At 34.3% G+C, this 21,390-nt stretch overlaps 1 protein-coding gene and 1 pseudogene across 3 annotated transcripts in view; one reads left to right on the top strand and one right to left on the bottom strand.

Moving 5' to 3' along the window:
* Positions 1–21,390, top strand: part of CDKAL1 (CDK5 regulatory subunit associated protein 1 like 1) — a 626,461-nt gene that overhangs the window by 249,562 nt on the left and 355,509 nt on the right. The gene's annotated exons all lie outside the window — the stretch shown is intronic.
* LOC118605252 lies at positions 10,854–10,972 on the bottom strand (annotated as a pseudogene).

Genomic DNA, 21,390 nt, shown 5'->3' with positions numbered 1-21,390 from the left:
ATGTTTCATGAATCGTGCGTGATACAGATTGCGTGTGCGCGTGCGCACACACACGCTTGTTTTGTAAAATAATCAGAGCCCAGAAATGTGGTGGAACCCAATGTTCAAACACAGAAGGGTAGCCCAGAAAGTCATTCAAACAAAGAGATCTGGGTCATAGTTCAAAGAGAGTATGGAACCGGAAAAGTGGAGGGAAAATAAACCTCAGCACATGGAGACTAGATGGGAGAAATTCCCAGCTAATTAATTAGACTGGGCCATATTGCTTGACACTTGCAGAGTGTTGGACTTGACTCAAGGTTTAGAGGCTATGTATGCAATGGACAAAGACCACTTTTGGTGTTAAAAAGTATATGAAGTATTTAAGCTGAGTTAATTGTTTATAGATTTCATTAACATATTTTACAATAATGTGAGATTTAACCAGTCTGGAGAATCAACACTTCCTGTTTTCTTCTTTCATGATAGCACATGGATAAACTATTGAAAAATCCTAGGAGACTGTTACTTTGTGGCCCCCATTGAATCATGCCTCCCAGTATTCAGAGTTCGTGTAGATAGACCCTTTCCACATTGACTATTGACTTGATCACGTTTCTTGCTTTGTCCAGCAGAACATGAGAAGGCATGATGCAAGCAGAGATTTGATAAGCGCTTTTATACTAGGGCTTGTTATTGTGCAGTGTTGCTTGGAGCTCTATGCCACCTTGAAAGGAGGTCTGGCTACACTACTGACAGTATCATACGGACAAAAAGAGATACATAGGCAGCCCACAGATATTCTAGCTTCTCAGCTAAGATGTGAATGAAGAAGCCATATTGAATATTCTAGCCGCCACATTCATCACAAGAACTGTCCGGAGTGCGGAGTTGTTAGCAATAGTAAATTATTGTTTTAAGCCAGTAACTTTTTTTGTAGTGTATTTTGCAACAAGTATACTGTTAGATATTTTTTAAATTGTATTTTAATAATAAAATGTCATGATGTGTTTATCATATTTATAATACCTTTTAAGATTAGCAAAATATATCTAGGATTGTTTTTCAATAAGCTAAATACCATGAAAGTAATGGGATTATGCTTTAAACAATTACTGGCACATTGCCAGGAACTATTAAGCATTAAAAGAGCTAAAAATCACAGAGCTATGTAATTTATAGTCTACAATCTATTAAGCAAGCCATATATCGCTGGGTGATAAGAGCAATGATTCAGATAAAACCTAAGGTACTATGGCATTTTGGTTAAAAACGAATGGGTCAGATTCTGCTTTCATAGTTTGTTAGCTCTGGAAAATAGGGATGGAACATACTTATAAGATAATCAGCATGAATATCAAACAATAACAATGGTAAGTGTGATACTTTGAGAATACTTAATAAGTAGTTGCTTATTATTATTGTTAACTAATAATAAAAGGGCAAGAAGGAGGAAAAACAGGAGAAGATACATCACTACCTAAGAAAATACTGTTGCTATTTTACTTTCCTCTTTTTTATTCCAACTGTGTTCTGAATGCATTTGTGCATATACCCACGTGCTCTCACATGCCTGTGCCTGGGCTGCTTTGTAGAAATACTGGATGTGTTTCCCTCATTTTAAAGTTCATACAGATGACCTGGGGATTTTGTTAACATGCAAATTTTGTTTCCTAAGTCTTGAGTGGGATCTGAGAATCTACATTTTTAAGCTCCCAGATAATGCTAATACTGCTGGTCCTTGGATCACACTATGGAGGAAGGGCCTATAGCATGACGTGATATTCATGACCTTTCATATTTCAGCTTAAATCTCTTCTTCAGCCATCATTTCTCACTATTCTGCACTGCATAATTTGTTCTTCAACAACACAGAATTTTTTCTGCATACATCTGCGATAGTACTTACCAGGTTTAAAGTGATTTGTTTAAAGTTCATATCCTCTACCTCCTCTGCTTGAGTTTTAGTTATCTTGATATTACAATTAATGTTCAATAAACTTTTTGAATGCATATGTACCCTTATTATTTTCATAACCGTAGACTGGAAACTTTATATTTCACCTTACCAGTGGAAAGTATTGAATGTTCTCACAATAAACCTTCTAAATGTCTGGCTATGGATCCTGTAGTTTGAGAGAATAGTCAGACAGTACCCTTGATTGGTAAATGAGAGAAAGATGTTTATAGATGTGAAGTAATTCAGGAAGAAGGTAATGTGGATTAGACACATATAAGACTATTTTTCAAATTTTAATGTACACCCAAATTAGATAGTATTTGAAATAAAGTAAATGCTTCACCTAGGAAATGTTGAAGAAAGCTAGACTTACCTGTTGTTGTTTTAATTGGGTTGCTGTATAGTGTCTGAAAGTGAATTTCTGTTTTTACATCTATGTTCATTCTGGCTACATCTGTACTTTATTTTTTAGACTTGAAATAATTTATATGTAATGATCTGACTTTCCTTTACAGTTGTGAAGACTGGAAGATATAATTCACTATGTAATTAGTTTTAGTTTAAAAAAAAAAAAAAACAACCTGGTGGGTGGGAGAAACTTGGCACTATGTTAAGTAGCGAATAAATTGAACAAAGATTTAAAAAATAATTTCTCTAATTGTATTAGCCTAGTATTTGTGTTTCCAGCAATATTATTTCTGCAACTAAATTTACAAGGAGTGAATGCTTTTTGTAAGTTTATAAATATTACAATCACATGAAAATATACCTCTTCACATGAAGTTTGGAAATTTGTAAGGTTTTTGTTCAAATTGACCAACATTTACATTTTATATATATTTCTTGACTTTAAATGATAAGTTTAAAATATCTTACTTTGAATAAATAGAAGTGGTTGAAATTTTTTTCTAGCACATAAGCCAAGGTTAATGTGCAATTTAATCTTAATTATTACTATTATTTATTTAACAAACATTTGTCAAGTACGCATTAAATGGAGGATTTTTGATAGTGAAATTCCGTTTACATTTTACATTTCCTGTAGTTCATGCTGAAACACGAAAAGAAATAATTTGTAATTTTTAAGTATGACTTGATGGCAAGTTATGAATATTATTTTCCTTCACTAAAATATAGAACTTGCTAAAATATAAGATGCTATTTAAAGATGGCTGCCTTGTTCAGAATAATTAAAATAAAAGGAAAACTAAATGGAAATTTGGACCAGTGTGTTTTAGGGAAGACAAGATATTTCACAAATTGGGTATCAGCTAATTTTTGACATCTAATCAGGTATTTAGCCACCATATTTCTACTTATTCTTGAGCATGGCCTCCAAACAGCAAAATTGCTATTCGTAAAGAAATAAAAAATTATATGCTGTCTAGTATTTATTATATTCTACCACCAAAAACCATAAAATAGAATCTTTACATATTACTGATTTCATTCCTTGTTTTATTTTTGGTATTTGTAACAGATTTTTTTTGATGAATATAGGGATGATTATAAATATAATTCATATATTATGCTGTTAACAGCATAATAGGTCCATATATTAATAAAATTTAGTGGGTACCTACCAACTAATTTTTTTTGTGCTTTTACTAAAACCTGGCCTTTCGTTTCATTCTTACATTCAACGAGTGGATTATAGCTGCTGGTGCTTGTTGTCCCTGTTTTACTGAAGCACAGAGAAGTTATGCTGCAGATCTGAGGAATAGTATTAAAATAGAGATTTCCTGATTGATGGGCATGCTGCCCTTCAGGGAAAATGTTGTACTCAAATACTTGATATTGCAAATGCAGTAGTTGCAATAATGGTATTTAGTTTATTATAATAAAAGGGGTCATTTCATCAGTTGGGATTATTTTGAGAGAAGCCCTTAGTGGAATTGCAATCACAGTGTTCTTGAACAGTGACACTGACACATTCACGGGTCTTAAGTGTCATTGATCATTGCTTCAGATTAGATATTTATTAAAAACAGCATGCTAAAATTTTAAGTTCTAAGAACCTAATATTCTAAGAGAAAGTGTTTTAATACATGTATTAGTAAATGAGAATACATTTATGTACATTTATTAAATAGTTCATAAAGATACATTTAAAACTAACTGATTAACTTATAAAAATATGTTCAATTTTGGAGATTAAAAGTGTTTAAGATAAAATTGCATTTCACATTTTAGAAATGTACATAGCATGGAAATAGTAATGATGTCAGTGATGCAGAATGATGAGTTCTATGACATGTACCTATTAATTGGAGTCTTGGGATTCATGAAGATTCTTTAAGATTTGAATGTGCCCATCAGAGTAGCTTGATTGCCTAAAACCTATGTTCTCCTCGTGCCACAGTCTAGCATTAGAAGAACTGTGAATTTAAATTTGAAATGTATTTGCAAACCGGGTCCTAGAAAAGAATGGATTTATAGCTTGAAAATTGGAAATGCCGAGTAAATCTAGTTCATCTGTAGTTGCCAGTTGTGCCTGTTTTTAATTTTAGGCAATTGCATTTGTGGTCCACACTTGTTTTGCTTTACTTTTTGAGAACCAGTCCTCCAAAGAAAGAAAAAATAAACCCACTTTTGTTCCTATTTATTTGCAAACCAGGTCAGACACCCTTGATTAGCTCTCAGTTGGACGATAATTTGAACCTTGACAGATTGAACCCAAACAGCAGGGTTTCTCTAGTCTGGCCAACAGATAGAAAAAATAAAATAAAAGCTAATTCCAGTTCACAAGCCATACAACAGGACTGAATAAATGTGCAACTGTTAATGAATAGCTATTTCAAATATTTACAAAAGGCCCAAGAAAAAAGAAAAGATTAGCATCTTAGGCAGCTGTTCTAAGGGAAACCTATTAAAAATAAACATGATAAATGATGCTCAAGAGCTAATATATCTGTCAAATATCAAATACACTCAAAGAAAAAACACTGTTTCAGAATAAACCCTATAAAGACTCTTGGGCAGGGTTATCTTGCTTTGTGGTTTACACCAGAATTTTATTCTTATTCTTTTTAAAATTTATATTTTCTAACTCCTCAAATGTTCATATGGTGTTGTTTTATAGATTGTAAGGGCATGGGTGAGTGAATAGAATCATATGAGTTATGTCCATTTTGATTAAATTGGTTAGAAACTTTAAAATGCACCTATATACATTCAAATGAAGACATACTGTTAATTGTTATTTTATGGGATTGCAGGTGATATAATGGTTTGAATGTGACAGCAATAATATTTTAGCATCATGGCAATTGTACTAAGAAATGCTACATAAAAGCGAAAATTATTACTGAAGCAGCGAGATATTCGTTCCCAACACTGATTACAAGTACAGTTACTATTGCCCACATATGCTTGACAGTGTTTCTACAAATCCATCCTAGTCTTGCCATGTTAAATACCCTGTTTTGCACTTAGCTAAAATTAAAGCAAACTGTGCTTACCATGTATTAGTGGCATACATTGTAACCTTTGGCATTCAAAACTTACCAATTAATTGTGTTTTTAACTATTTTCTTGATACCTGAAAAGTCTGTGGAAAGAAGCAATTTGAATTTTCTGAGGCTTGAATTTGAATTTGAATAGCTGTATTCTGAGGCTCAACTGGAGATCAAGTCATTTATCTAATGAGTGAGTTTACCCAGCAGCTCAGCATTTATATCTCAGTGTCTTATGGAGTAAGTCTCTTGCAGTCTTTTAGTTGTAAGTTACTAAATCTTTGTTTTTGTGTCCAAGACGTCACCCGAAGGAAAGCCAGTTATTAGTAGTATAACCTTTGTGAATTTGGAGATTTGTGGATAATGAGGATCTACTTCATAAATAACTAAATATTTGAAAAATTTAAAGATACTTATTTTGATGTGAGAACATTTCTAAATTGTGAAAGTGTGATTCTTTACCAGGAGTGTGGGTCATTTTGTTAAAGTTCCAAAAACATGTTCCTGGTTGAAGTGTACTCTTTGTAGGGAATGATCTCCACCTGAAGCCAGTTCGATTAGGTATACTGATGTATTATTAGGTCCACTGTATGTTTTCAGTCTGGTTTCAGACCCAGTGCAGGAGCATGGCCTTCCTCAGCCCCTTCTAGAGAGGAAACTTGTAGAGACGATATTATTGGGGAGGCCGCGATGAAGCCTGACAGGGAATCTGGGACTTAGTGATCCAGTCCTAGCCTGTTTCTCTCACTTTACATTCCATTCCTCTCCAGAGGTACACTGTGTTCCAGCAGTATCTTTATTGATCCATTTCCCCTATCCACACCCAAATTGGCATGATTGAATGCTCCATAATTACCTATTTCTCGGAATAGCCTTTAATCACCATTAATTCATTTCTTCCCACTAATGTGAAGGTTAGAAAATGGAAGGGAAATGACTTAACATAAAACTGATGTATAGAAGGGGCATGAATGAGTAGTAAAGGAGTGAGGAAGAAAGCTAGCCAAATTAGGCTTTTATTTTGAGCCACATGTTGCTTCTTTATAATAAACAATATTATTCTTATATTGCTGTTTAATTCCTTGAAATATATACCCATACACATATACACACATAGGAGAGGAATTATATTATGATTTTTACATATAAGAAGAGCAGTATCAACACCATTGATATTTTTAATGATAACGTTTCCTATTTTTGCTGTGTTGAACACGTACCAAATGGCACATCCCTCCCCCTCTGCTCCCCCCCCCCCCCATTCTATAAGTGGTTTTAGTGAAATCTGAAAGGGCCTGTTCTTATTTAGAAAATACTTTGGTTCGGACTCTATGGACAACAGTAAAATTTCATGCTGTTCTGCAGTTATGTGAGATCCTTAAACTTAGACTCTCTTTGTACTTCATCGTTGTAATTTACACACTGGGTTGGTACATTCTCTTCAAGACAGTTTGTCTTGCGCCTCCAGCTGCTCCCCAATAGCCTTTGTGCTGAATAAGCACTTATTTCAGTATGTCCTTGATACAATTAATGCAGGCATCTGCAGAAGCGGCGGCGGCAGCAGCTGCACTGCCTTATGGAAGCCAACTTCTGCTTAGCATTGTGATAAAAGAAATAGTTTTGAGCTGGAAGCTAATGTTGGCATATTTTTAGCATAAAAAGAGTTGCACCTGCCAGGGCTAGCAGAGGACTGAGGTTTGTTGATTACACGTTCTTGTTAGTGCCATTGTTATTGGTAAAATGGGGATGATGTCATTCTTATCAGACTGAATTGGCACCCTGTAGAGTGACAAATAATTTACCCTCTGTGGTTTTATCAGCATGGGCCGCATGTTAGAAGCAACCAGAGTGCTGAGTTTTCACAGTTGAATGCTATGGAACCGCAGAGGTGTATGAAAATGAAAGGGATTGATACTTGTAATCAGTGCACATAGTAATGGCCAAGGTGTAATGAAACATAAGTGCACATTTAGGGTAATTATGCTACTACCAGGTGGGGCCCTGGGGCTGTGCATGTATAGAAGCTGCTTGAGGTGGCCGATGTGCAGCGAGGAGTCCTGCCGCACCATCTGGTAGATTCTGATTTTCTCATTAATTCTTCTGTCCCCTAAGTCTGGGCTACATTGACTTTGAACAGCACTTCATCTGTTCAATATCTCATCTCATTTTAGTTGTAAGTTGCTTTCAACAGTGGATTGACATGATGTAATTCACAATCTCAGCTATGTGAAATATATTAAAACAATCATCGAGTTGAATTTTTTTTGAGTAAAAACCCCGTAGTAATGTCCAAGCAACCATTGGATCCTGAATGATTCACCACTTTTCTAGTTATTTCTTAATAAAATAGAATAGCTGTTCAAATTGGCCAAATGCACCTTATCCTCCAAAATAATTTATAAATAAAAGCATAATGTGTATCTAAAAGAGTAAGTAGTTACAAATGTGTATTTTCTTTGGTCAGTTAAAGAAATCACATTTTACATCTACAGGCTGATGCAGTTTTTTGCCTCAAATGTAACAGTTATTTTTCAGTCAGTCTTAAAAATAAGAAAATGATAATGATGGTTGCGCAGCAGTATAAATATATGTAATGCCACTGAGCTGTACGTTTAAGAATGGTTAATTTTTTTAAAATAAGAAAATGGTATTTGAGGTTGTATATTTTGTAGGCAAGTAAAATGCTTCAAACTACTTAAATTAATTTTTATAAATATTTTAGCATAATATTAAGAATAATATATTTAAGGCACCTAGCATAATGTCTGTAGGTAGTTCACATATGACTGCTTTTCTTATTAATATGAGTGTTAATATCATGAAAAATTTTATTAGAATCTATAGTATATGTAACATAAATTGTAACAAAGTGGCATCTGATAGCTGACTTTTTTATACTATATATTTTGTGACAGTGTAGTGTATTAGAATAATTATCAGTCTTGAGTCTGTGCTTGGGTTTAACTGATGTTAGATTAGTGATTTCACAACATTTTTAATAAATGCAAATATATTTGTACTGTCTGAGTGGTTCTTTAAGAGCTTTCTATAAATACTAGAAATACTTTCATTAAAATCCACCAAGAGAATCTCCATGTATTTCCTCATTTCGTTTCCATGAATTTTCCTAAAATGGAAATTGAGAGAAAAACACATTAGCTTCTTCCAAAACCTGCATGAGCACTCCCAGTGATGTTGCTGCAGTCAGTGATTGTCAGTGTCCTGGTACAGAGGCTTGGGGAGCCTTTCTGTCGATGCCTGTGCTGCTGTCCGAACGTTTCTTCAGTGGTTCTTGACCTGGTGTCTGGACACCTTCGGCTCCATGAAAGGAGAGGGTTGTAAGCAATTTACTACTTTTAAGTGCCCAGTTAATTTTTTTACACATTTACCTTGAACAAAGTTCCTAAAAGATTAATAAAATGTATCTTATTCTCCTCTCTTGTCTATTTATATAAATTCATTTAGGGCAGCAAAAGAGAAGAGGTTAAAACTCTAAGTTATCACTTGGAAATTATTTGATTAATACTTAATATATAGTGAAATGATGGACAGAAAGTGTGTCAACAGTACTTAATTTTTCTCCTAAAATTTACTCATTGGTGTTCAGGGTATTTAAATAACCAGATTTTTCACCTCATATATTCAGTAGCCATTAGCTAGATCACCTATTTATAAGGCTGCAAAGTTTAGCAAAAGCTTGAGTAGTGAGGTCAAATTATTTGAATCCTGGCTTGGCCGCTAGCTAGGTTTGTGACTTTTAGTGGGTAATTTAACTTCTCCAAGCCTCCATTTTCTCAGTAACCTGAAAATAATAAATCTTTTACCTTGCACAGATTGCGAGAACTTATGATAATGTATTCCTAGCATAGGGCCTGTGCATACTTGGTTGACAGTTGCTGCTGTTATGGTTCTTTTTACCAACAAATATGATTAAGAACCTATGATTTAATGTTTAGATTATCTTCACAGAAACCATTCCACAGGAAATCACTGGAATAAGTTAACATCCTGTATTTACTAGTACTGCATATTCTTCAAAGGCAAAGATGAACATATACTTACACAGTTCTAAGATATTTAATAGACGAGAGATGTCAACTGAAGGACATTAATCAATTAAGAGAAATACCTGTATGTCCGATCTCTTGATGATATTTTTAAATGGATAAAATAAAATACATTGGATTAAAAGAAAACAAATATGTTGAAATATTTTCAGTGTATGAAAAGGACATTTTGTGATATAATAATATATGTGTTTATCAATACATTAGATAACAAGATGCACCTAAGTGTCTAATAATTATTATAACAACATAACAACAATGACAAGCTAATAAACACACTTATCAACAAAATAATCCAAAAATGATTCAGATTTGCAGGTTCATGTTATATGGGACCTAGACCAAGACCCGTCCTTGGTGGGCTCTTTAGTCCCCTCCTTTAAAATTAGCTTTTTCTTCAAATTTTATACTAAATAGTTCCTTGTTTCTTGATTATGATTCCAAATGCACTACTATTTTGTTTGCACTAGAATACAAATTTTCCTTGAAGTTATAATTTTCTGTTGACTCTGCGTGTCACAGGTGTATAACATTCAATTAGTTTGCAAACAAATTATCTTTCCCTTTACCTGTGAGCGAAGAATGCTTAAGAACACAAGGCGTGGAGTTCTCAAATGATGTCCAAGTTTGAGTAGGTGCCTAAATTAAATCTTGAACTTATTTTGCCCTAAGTTGGAGCAACAGGAAAGACCTAAGCGTATTTCTTAAAAATTATAGTTGCATAGTTTTATATATCTTTAATTATAGAAGGGAATAGTCACAAAAATATATCAAGAAAGAATAACCACAAAAATATATGTTCTTAAAAACATATTCAGTAACTTATATTATTGAAACTATTTTAACTTAACATGTATGTGTTAGAGCAGCATCTTTTCTTAAGATGTACTTTCCTGATTATCTCTTAAAAGGCTGCTTCATTATTATAGTTTTGATGATCAGAATTGTATCCCCAACCACGTAAAAATAACAGATTAGCAAGAGTCATCAGAGTGCAGAGAGAGATTAATTTTGGCTTTCAAGGTGGTGCAGAATTACAAATGAGGTACCTTTGAGCTGGGTTTCAAAGGACATGTAGCATTTGGTGGGAGAGGACGTTCGCATACTAGGCTGGGGAAGTAATATGAGCACGTACTGAAGGAGTTGAACATGCGTGTTTTAGTCAGGAACATGGTGCAGTGTGAATAGCATGGCAGTGTGTTATGGATTCTGTGGGGGCCAAATGGTTGCAGCCTAATGTCCACAGCCAAGAAGCTTAGCCATTAATTTGTAAATATTGGAAAGAAATGAACTTTCCCTTTTTTTCTTTTTTTTTTTTTTTAGGTGAGGCAACCCTTGATTGACCTCACAGATTGCAAGGACCTTGTCAGTTTACAATCCCTTATTTTTTTATGCCTACAGCACCTGGTCTTCCTAGTTGATCTCCCATCCAAGTGCTAAACAGGCCTGACCCTGCTTAGCTTCTGAGATCAGAGGAGATTGGGTTTGTTCAGGGTGGCATGGCCGTAGACACCTTTTTCTTTTTTTAATCAGAGAGAACAAGAGAACAAATCTGCATTTTAGGACAATAATTTAGATTGTAATGTGAAGGATAATTTGAAGGAAAACATGAGAGACAAAGATCATTAAAGGCTGTTCAGATGTCCCAGGTGAGAGACTTAAATTCTGGCATTGGAAACTTTGAAAAGGATGAGTTAAAACAAGGGATATTTTAGAATACAGATTTTGAAAAATTGGAGCATGAGGAAAAAAACAAGCACCACAGCCACAAATGATTGAGACTTGTAGCCTCAATGATTGGAAAAAGATGATCAGTAATGGAAATGGAGATAAAAAGGGAGCAGCTTATTTGGGACAAAAGAGTAATTTTAAGCATGAGCACAGTGTAGAGTTGGAGTCTTTCTTTGTAGAGAAACATAGCTGTCTTTTCCAAATTCTCATTTGAAGCTTTCTTAAGTTCAAGTTTAAATTAAGATTTGAGGGTCACACATTGGAGCAGAAAGCTGAAAAGGAGTCACCTGTTTTGCAGAGGTTGGATAGCATGAGATTTAAGAAGAAATCATTGATGTGACAATTATTTTTAGAAAACAATTCATTAGAGTAGTCATTTTCAGACTTTGGTGTGCATAGAATGACCTAGGAAGCGAGTAAAAAATGTAGATTTAGGTACTATTTATCTGCTTTTATAATAGATTATGACGATGATAGTACATACATTTATATATATTTGTATCTGATTTTTATATATATATATATATCTGATTTATATGTGATTTATTTGATATATATGATTTATTATATGACAGGCATTGTTTTAAGTTGTTTATAATTATGGTCTCATAAGAATCCTGTTTTACAAATGATAAAACTAAATCAAAGAGAAGTTGTTAAATAACTTGCCCAAGTTTACAACACCAGGAAATGGTGATTGTGCAGCCCATGATCTTGACCACTGAGAACTGAGAATCAGGAAGGTAGAGCAGGGCCCACCAAAGGTAGGTGCAGGGGACTGTTAACTCAGCTTGTATTTATTTCTGTGGGTGTTGTAAAAGACAGTTGCTTTGTTTAATGTTACAGTTCCTGTAACACTGTTTTGACCTGGCTTAATTTTTAACATTCTTTAAAGCTTAATAAATGTTAAGTGACCAGGCTTTTCTTAACTTCCAAGAGACCCTTGATTACAGAGGAAGTTGGATTGTAGTGGAATGAGTAGCTAAGAGAAGGCGAGGAAATCAAAGTAGTTAGGGTGTGAAGTTAAAACAGTAGTGGTTGGTCCAGAATCCTTTGTGTAAGGGGCTTAGGGGTGGCAGTCCCAGATGGAAGAGCTGTAGTTTTAAAACAAGCACACTGATTTCACTTACAGTTATGTTTATTTGTATTGCCTTGAGAGGCATTGGGCAGAAGTAAATAATCGGGGTTGGGTGTGGGGTCAGGGAGAGATTGTTTAAGCCCCATAAAAACTACCCTTTGGTGCCCCCAACTATGGAAAGAAGAACAGAATGCTATTATGGCAGATGATAAAATTGTATGAAGGGAGCAATATTTTTATATTAGGAACTATTTATGCATGTTTTTAGATGACAAAGAAAAAAGAAAATAGATTTTGATCTTATTAGAGAGATGGATCTTATATCATGGGAGAGCCATTTCAAAGGAGATGGGAGAGGATAGTAAGGTTAGACAAGCAAACGGTAGGGACATTTTCTACTCTAATACAGAAAGGGAAAAGGAAGGTTTGTGTCAAAAAAAAAATGAGAAATTTTGAAGCATGAGAAGGAACGTTAAAGACTTTCAAAATGAATGTTCTCTAGCTCATTTAATAAGTAGGTAGCAAGGTCATTTGCTTTCAGGAAGCACTGAGGATTTGAGGAGAATGGCTGTATATCACTTGATAATTATGTCTTTGTAGCGAGAGAGAGAAAAAAGTAGAAGCTCTTAGAAGATGTTTCAGTATTTGGATTTAAAATATTTCATCTTCACCCTTGTTTCTGAAATGTTGGGGAGGGGGTTAGAAGGCTGATTCCAGGAGGGGGCAGCAGTGCTATAAGCATTAATTTGGGTATTTCCTTTCTCTGTTCAGTTGGCTTTTAAAAATTAATAATGTGTTTTCTTTCCCTATTACCTTAAATAATGATAAAATAGGGTCTATAAAGCCATTTAATAATCTTACAATTTATTGATTTATTAGTCTCACATTACTAAATATAGCAATTGTGGAAAATACAAAGGTCTTGAAAATTATTCTTATGTATCATAGTTCTATTTGAAAAAAATTAGTCTGATTCAGACCTAATATTGTTCCATCTCTGTATGTGACCTGTATAATAAGAAATTCAAAAAAGACTTACCATCTTAAAAAGCTTTTAAAATATAAACTATGGGAATATAGGACTAATTGGGTTTGTTAAAAGAATTTTTAACATATAAACATTAATTTTTATTGAGCACAGACTGAATTGAAAAAGTGAAAAAGGCTAAACTTACATGTTAAAATAATTTGGCACTCTAACTGCAGATTCAAATTTTCTGAAAATGTAAATAAATTAAAATGTAGGCAGTGTTTTGCCATCTGTAATGAATTAGCATTCCATTTTTACCAGCTGCTGCTGGGGTTTTTGAAGCTGACTCAGGATCTGAACACACTGGTGGGTTGTTGCTTATAAATATATAAGAACCTGTAGTTTAAACTGACAGGGCTAAACTGCTGATCAGAGAAGTCACTGCAGTTTTAAGAAGCAGAGATTCTTCCACTCGAGGCTGGAAGTAAGGATATATATATAGTGTGTATATAGGTGTTGCCAATACAAGTGTGGAGGACAGGCTGCTACTACTTGATGCTAAGGTGTCAGAACATTCAGGACGCCACTCCTGTTGAGTGCGGACGCATCCTTAGAGAAGAAAACTCGGCAATTGTCTCTTATCTAGTGGACATATTTTAAGCAAAATAGAAATATTGTACATTGCTGGGAATTTATATGCCATATATTAAATTCATTAATGTTTTTTCTTCTCATATTTCATTTCCAAAGCTTTTTATTTTGAGCATAGAGGAGATAGTGTTTCTTGGACAGAATTTGAACTGTAGGGTCAGATATGCCTAGATGTGAATTCAGACTCTGTCACTACTTCAGTGTGTAATCTTGTCAAACAAATTGCTCAAACTTTCTGAGCCTTAGTTTCCTCATCTGTAAAAGAAGGATAATATCTACCTGATAGACTTGTTAGGACAATTCATACTTCTTGGAAAAGCCACCTGAGTATGATACTGTTTCGAATAGGCCTAAAAATATGTAACTAAAGGGAAAAAAACCTGCCTGATTTTGGTCACTATCCTTCTTGAGGGATTAAGGGCTATCCAGGTGATCAGTGTTGCCCACACCATGTTAAGATCTGTCATACTGTGAATACCAAGAAACAGATATGAAGATTTAGCATTTGCTATGTATTAATGTGTCCAAATGGTAGTGTATTCATTTCATAGATTGTGGTTAGTATAGTTTTATTATTTTTTTTTTCATAGGTGTAGACTTATGAAAAGGACAGATTTTTAGTAAAAGTTTTTTACTTGCTTCAGAATTGAAACATTTCGGTGTCTTAAATTCTTATCATAGAAACTATATATTCTGATTTTATCAAAGTAGTAACAGAAATCTAGGATTCAGTGTATAACATTTTGTTTTCTTGTATTGAAAGGGACAGTCAGTTTTGAGTATTTTGCTTTAGCATCTTTAAATAATTAAAACAATTAGTTAAAAGATTGACTAATTCCCCAATTCACAAGTGTGTTTGTGTGTGTGTGTGTGTGTGTATTCCTCTTACCTCTTTACTGTTAATATTCTTACAAATTAGACTTTTAAATATTATGTTTACATGCTAGCCAGAGCCAGCTAAAAAGTCAATACACTTATTCAGTCAACACATTTATTTAATATATAGTATGTACTAGGTGTTTGAAGACAGTGGTGACGGTTACAATTTTGGCCTTATAGAACTGACATTCTAATGGGGTTGGAGGGAGAATAGTATGGACTGCCGTGAATACAGAAGAATAAGCAAGCATTTGCATTTGGTCTGATCAGTGTGTGACAGAGAAGACTTGTATGGTTAGGGAAGCTTTCCTTCAGGCAGTGGTGCAAATGCAGAACATATCATCAAAAAAATACATTTTAACAGCAAAGATAACTCAGTAATATGCAAATGCCTCAACTGTTAAATAAGCTTAGGGATTCTGACCCTGACAGATTTGTGCATATCATGTACTAACCTTTGCAATCTAAGACCTGACCAGATTTAAGGAATTTTTAATCAAATATAGTGAAAGTATCTGGAAATTTTCTTTTTTTTTCTTTTCTTTTTTTTTTTTTTTGGTCTAAAATTCCTGTCCTGTCTTCACCATCACAGAATCTTCAGGTATCATCGCAGGCTGACCAGGACCAAGATGTACCTATCTGGCCATTATACAGGCCAGTCTGAGATCATTGCCCCAGGATTAAGACTCCTGTCATTGATTTACGAGTGACTCACCATGGGTTACTCTGGCTGGCACAGACTCTGCTTCCTCAGCTGTACTTCAATATGAACTCAAGAGAACCTGTTTTTGACACTAAATTGATTCTGTGTGCATTTCTTACTGTTACTCATCCACCCATGACTCATGGCTCGGTTCTCATTTTAAACATGCACGTTGGGGTCACTCTTAATTGAGCCTTCCTTCTCTTAGAAGCACAATCTCTTACTTATCCTGTTTTGACAGCCCTTAAATGTTTGAAGTATCTGTTTCATTGTATATGTCTGTAATCCTAGCTTCTTAGCTTAGAAATTTAGTTTTTTTGTGGTCTCTATTTCAAGCCTTAGTCCTAAGCAACCCACTTCTTGCTTCTCCTGTCAAAATCATCTACTTAATTTTTCCATATATGTCCAAGCTTTCCTTCCAAGATGATGGATCTTTCCTACCAAGATGACGGTTTCCTGCCTTCCTTCAGGCCATGCTCAAAACTGCCACGTTGGTTTGTAACTTGTGATTTCTCCTACCAGAAGTAATTTCACCCTACTTGATGCTATCATGTATTTAATAATATTCTACTTTTTCCACTTTGCATTGTAGTTATTTATATTATGTTTTGTCACTTCTACTGGACTATAAGATGTTTTTGTCACTATTCCATATAGTATCTTGAACATATAGGGTCTAAGTAAAATTTTACTAATGGAATAGTGTGGAGACCCAGACTGTAGTTAGTAACTGAGAACAGTAAGATCACATGTCCTTCTTTATTTTCTTTTCTGTGCCTGGGATATTTTATTTTTTAAAAAAGATTTTTATTAAAATATAGCTAACATACAATATTGTATTAGTTTCAGGTATACACCATGGTTATTCAACATTTATATACCTAAAGAAGTGACCACCATAATCTAGCAACCATCTAATATCATATAATACCATCACAATATTGTTGACTATATTCTCTATGCTGTACACCACATCCCCATGACTTATTTATACTTGGAAGTTTGAACCTCTTATTCCTCTTCACCTTTCCTCCCTTTTTTTATTTTTAAAATTACAGTCGACAGTATTATTTTATATTCATTTCAGGTGTACAGCATAGTGGTTAGACATATAATTTACAAAGTGATCCCCTGACTACTAGTCTGGAACCCACCTGGCACTATATATAGTTATTACCATATTATTGACTATATATCCACATGACTATTTCATAACGATTTGTACTTCTTAATCCATTTGCTTTTTTCACCCTGCCCTCTACCCCTTACCCGCCTCCCTTCTGGCAACCATCAGCTCATTCCTTGCATCTATGAGTCTGTTTCTGTTTTGTTTGTTGATTTTGTTCTTTGGATTCCACATATAAGTGAAATCATATGGTATTTGTCTTTCTCTATCTGACTTTTTTTACTTAGCATAATACCTTCCAGGTCCATCCATGTCGAGGCAAATAGTAAGATTTCATTCTTTTTTATGGCTGAGTAATATTCTGTTGTATATATGTACCACCTCTTTTTTATCCAGTCGTCTATTGATGAGCACTTAGGCATTTCCATATCTTAGCTATTGCAGATAAAGCAGTAATGAACATAGGGGTGCATCTATCTTTTTTGAATTAGTGTTTTGGTTTTCTTCGGAAAAATACCCAGAAGTGGAATTGCTGGGTCATTGTTTAATTTTTATTTTTTTGAGAAACTGCCATACTGTTTTCCATAGTGGGTGCACTGATTTGCATTCCCACTGACAGTACATGAGCATTCCCTTTTCTCCACATCGTTACTAACATTCGTTTGTTGCTTTGTTGATGATGGCCATTCTGACAGGCATGAGGTGATAGCTCACTGTGGTTTTAATTTGCATTTCTCTGATGATTAGTGAGAAATCACTAATGTCTATTGTCCATCTGTATGTCCTCTTTGGAGGAATGTCTATTCAGTTCCTCTGCCCATTTTTTAGATTGGATTATTAGCTTTGATGGTGTTAACTTGCATGACTTCTCTGTAAATTTTGGATATTAACCTCTTATCGGATATATCATTGGAGAATACCTTCTCCCCATTCAGTAGGTTGTCCTTCCATTTTGTTGATGGTTTCTTTTGCTGTGCGAAAACTTTTTTTAGTTTGTTTATTTTTTATTTTTGTTTATTTTTTCTTTTGTTTTCCTTTCCAGAGGCAACATATCAGAAAAAAAATATTACTAAGAGCAGTGTCAGAGAAATTACTACCTATGTTTTCTTCAAGGAGTTTCACGGTTTTGGCTCTTAAATTTATATCTTTAATCCACTTTTAGTTTATTTTTATATATGGTGTAAGAAGGTGGTCAAGTTGCATTTTTTTACATGTATCTGTTCAGTTTTCTCCACACTGTTTATTGACTAGAGCATCTTTAGCCCATTGTGTATTTGAACATCCTTCTTATCTGTTCTTACTGAATTAGCTTTTCCCTTTTCTCCTGCCAACTTTGATCTAAAGTTGCTCTTTCTATGTTAACCTACCACAGAACCTACCTACTCTATTTCTACACACAACAGCTTTATGCTTTTGTCTTAGGTTTCTTCAAGTGTTAAATAAATCAATAGATCTTTTAAGGCAACCATGACAGCTGTATAAATTTTTAAATAAATCTCTTCCATTAGTAATTATTCCAGTTATTAAGAGGATAGAGAATTATTTACACAGTTGTAAGACTTATTTTCAGGTGGGCTCTCTTCCCTTTGCTGTTGACCCAGAAAGCCTCTAGTACCATTGGGAAAGCCAGGCTCCCCAGAAGGGGCAAATAAAATTTTGGTGGTGGGAGGAAGGCACAGTGAGAATCTCCAGGTGGTTTTAATGTGTTGGTACTCCCTGGTTAGGAGGAGCAGAATACATCTCTCGGATTTAAAACTTCCCCTATAAAAAAACAAAACAAAACAAAAACTCTCAATAAATAATATTTCCTGTCTGTCTTAAAGGCACTTTAACAGTTTTTATGCCATTTAACTTTCAAAACTATTTTTTGTAATTATTATTTCTGCTTTTATAGATGAAGAACCTGAGATTAAGAGATTCATGCAGGAAGCAAAAATGTATGTTCTGGGTTCAGGCTTACTGTCTTCTCTGCCTGCTATTTTGAAATATGAGCGTCATTCTTCTTTAACACTTGTTATCAGCAAATTCCTTACTATCCTTGCTTGATTTCATAGGCTTCTTGCTCCTGACCTCCTCTGTCTTTTCTCACCTCTATGGTTCTAAAAATCATCCCTGATTTCCCTGGACTTCTGGTTCCTGTGCTGTGCAAGTGACCCCTGCTATTTGCTGCCCACACCCTGAAGTAATATTCATTGAGAGAACCCAACCTACCAAAACCAAGAGGTTGACCAAGTTTTTTTTTTTTTTTTAAACAGAGCCTTTTCCTCATAGTCAATTAAAAGATTTACCCTGACTATACATTTTTGAATAACAGTATGAAATTTTGATACTTATTATCTTCTATTTCCAACCTTTTCTCATTTTCTCTTTCCTGGCATTTTAACTCTGTATGCCTCTTGTCTTTCTCACTTTCAGGTCTCTTTGGGTATTCTGAGCAGGATTTTCTACTGTGTTCTTGCCATTGCTTTCCTGTCAGAAAGCAGTGTTTTGTTTAGCAAGACAGTAGTTTTCATTTTCTCAGAGGTTGTGACTTTAATAGTTATTATTTTTTATAGTTTCGTAAGTAAATTCTATGTCTTCCACATCACACACAGAGAAGCACTCAGGGGCATATTTTTTTGTACTGAAATTTCTGTAAATAATTCCCCTGTGTATCAAAATGGAGGAGTTTGCCACGGGTTCCAGAGTTCTTAGAGTGGGAATGTGAATTAATTGTAAGTAGGTAGTTATACATATTTTATGTTATATATATTTTTTACTCTATCAAAGAAACTAAATTCTTTGTTTTTTATAATATTTTAATATAAAACCAAGATGCCAAAATATTTCATAATATTGGTCTTTTTATTGTTTATATATTTATCTGTGACCTATGTCTTATATGGTGTACATAAAGCTACTGAATTCATATATAATGTGGATCTGAAAACATATTTGAAAGATTGTTACCTAAAGGTTAAATAATTGAGTTATATGTTATAGGGTGGTGGGGGGGGGAGGGAGAGGATTGCTAAATAAGTTTCCCAAAAGCACACCTGAGCAACTCGGGTGGGAGGGCATTCACAGATGACTTGGCTGGTGGGTTGGAGGGCTTCCTTGACAAGGGATTGCCAGCTCTCTAAGGATTGGGGAAGTTATCCAGGCATTTGCCTTAACTATTCTTTATCCACCTGGAACTTATATTTAATATGGTATCCTTCCGGATAGCTAAGCCTTTGTCCCATCACTATTCATTAAATAGATTAGTGATTCCCCAAGTCAGATCCCAAACTGGTAACATCAGCATCTTGTCTCTCAAACTTTCAGGAATATCACAATCACCTAGAGGGCTTGTTAAAGCCATAGATTGCTCAGCCTCATTCCCAGAGTTTATAATTCAGTGAGTCTGATGTAGAGCTTTAGTATTTGCATTTCTTTCAACTTCTGAGATGCTGCCGGTTTGGGACTACCCTTCAAGAAGTATTGAAAAAAGACTTTCCTTTCTCCATTGTGTATAATTCCTTCTTTACTATATATATTTATAAGCATGTGTTCTGTATATATGATATTTAAATCTATTAACTTTCATTTTCTATTCTATATCTGGTACATTTCTTATTAATAATTTATTTTTAGCTTCTTGTGAATGGACTCTGTTATATTTTCTAATTTTATCACATGTAGATAGGCAGCTATTGATTTTGCTATATTTACCCAGACATTTTATTGAGTTCTCTTATTCATTATTAATTCTGTAGCTTTTCAGTTGGTTCTTTTGGGCTTTCTAGGTAAACAGCCATATTATTTCCATGTTTCTCTTTGAATTCCATTTATTCCAAAAATGGCTCTCTGTGAAATGTTTTTGCTATTGCTAGAATATTGTTATTATTTTCTTTTTTTTTTCTTTGTTATGGTTTTATTTCTTAACTCTGTCCTCCTTAGATCATTTTTATGCAATCTCAAAAATCCTCTTTCTGCTTCCAAAGTAGTTAATCATTTTTTATTTATATACTTTAAAATTTATTCTTTTTGGAAATTGTAACTGCCACTACAGTCAAAGTACCAAACAGTTGTACCACCCACCAAAATGTCTATGTCCTTTTGTAGTCAAACCCTCTTCTTACCGTAGCCCTTAGTACCACATATTTGTTTTTTTGTCCCTTTAGTTTTGCCTTTTTCATAATGTCATATAAATGGAATCATATGTAGCTTTGTGACTCTGGCTTCTTTCACTTATGATATATTTGAGATTTGTCTATATTATTCATGTACATTCCTTTTTATTGCTGAGTAGTATTCCATTGTGTGATTGTACTACTATTCATTTATCTCTTTACCAAGTCGAAGGACCTCTGAGTAGTTTCCAAATTTTGGCAGTTGTGAATAAAGCCATTATAAACATTCACATACAGAGTTTTGTGAGAACACACCTAAGGCAGTTTCTGATTTTCCTCACCAGTTTTCATTTTCATGTGGTCTTTACTTATTGTGATATATTTTCTTCTCATAATGGCTTCCTCTGATTTCTAGAGTCAGTGTCCTTTTGTGTGTCGTTAAGAAGAAATTTCAAAACTGAAAAATAAAATTTGTTTACCTTTTATATTGGTGGGAATTTGTCTCTGGCACTTTGATTTCTATTTCTTTTTGCTGCTGAAAATTTTTTATGCTCTGTGTTTTCTTTGCTCGTTTGTAAGAGAGAAGGCTTCCAGTTATTTGTGAGGTTTAGACAAGACACCATACTTTTAAGTATTACCAAGAGTTCTGACAGAGAGTGGTATAGGGCCCCACCTGTAATTCTTCTGAAAGGACCTT

The sequence above is a fragment of the Rousettus aegyptiacus genome, unplaced genomic scaffold, assembly GCF_014176215.1.
Source record: "Rousettus aegyptiacus isolate mRouAeg1 unplaced genomic scaffold, mRouAeg1.p scaffold_m13_p_1, whole genome shotgun sequence".
NCBI classification, from domain to species: domain Eukaryota; kingdom Metazoa; phylum Chordata; class Mammalia; order Chiroptera; family Pteropodidae; genus Rousettus; species Rousettus aegyptiacus.
This window is presented reverse-complemented; position numbering and strand designations above follow the sequence as displayed.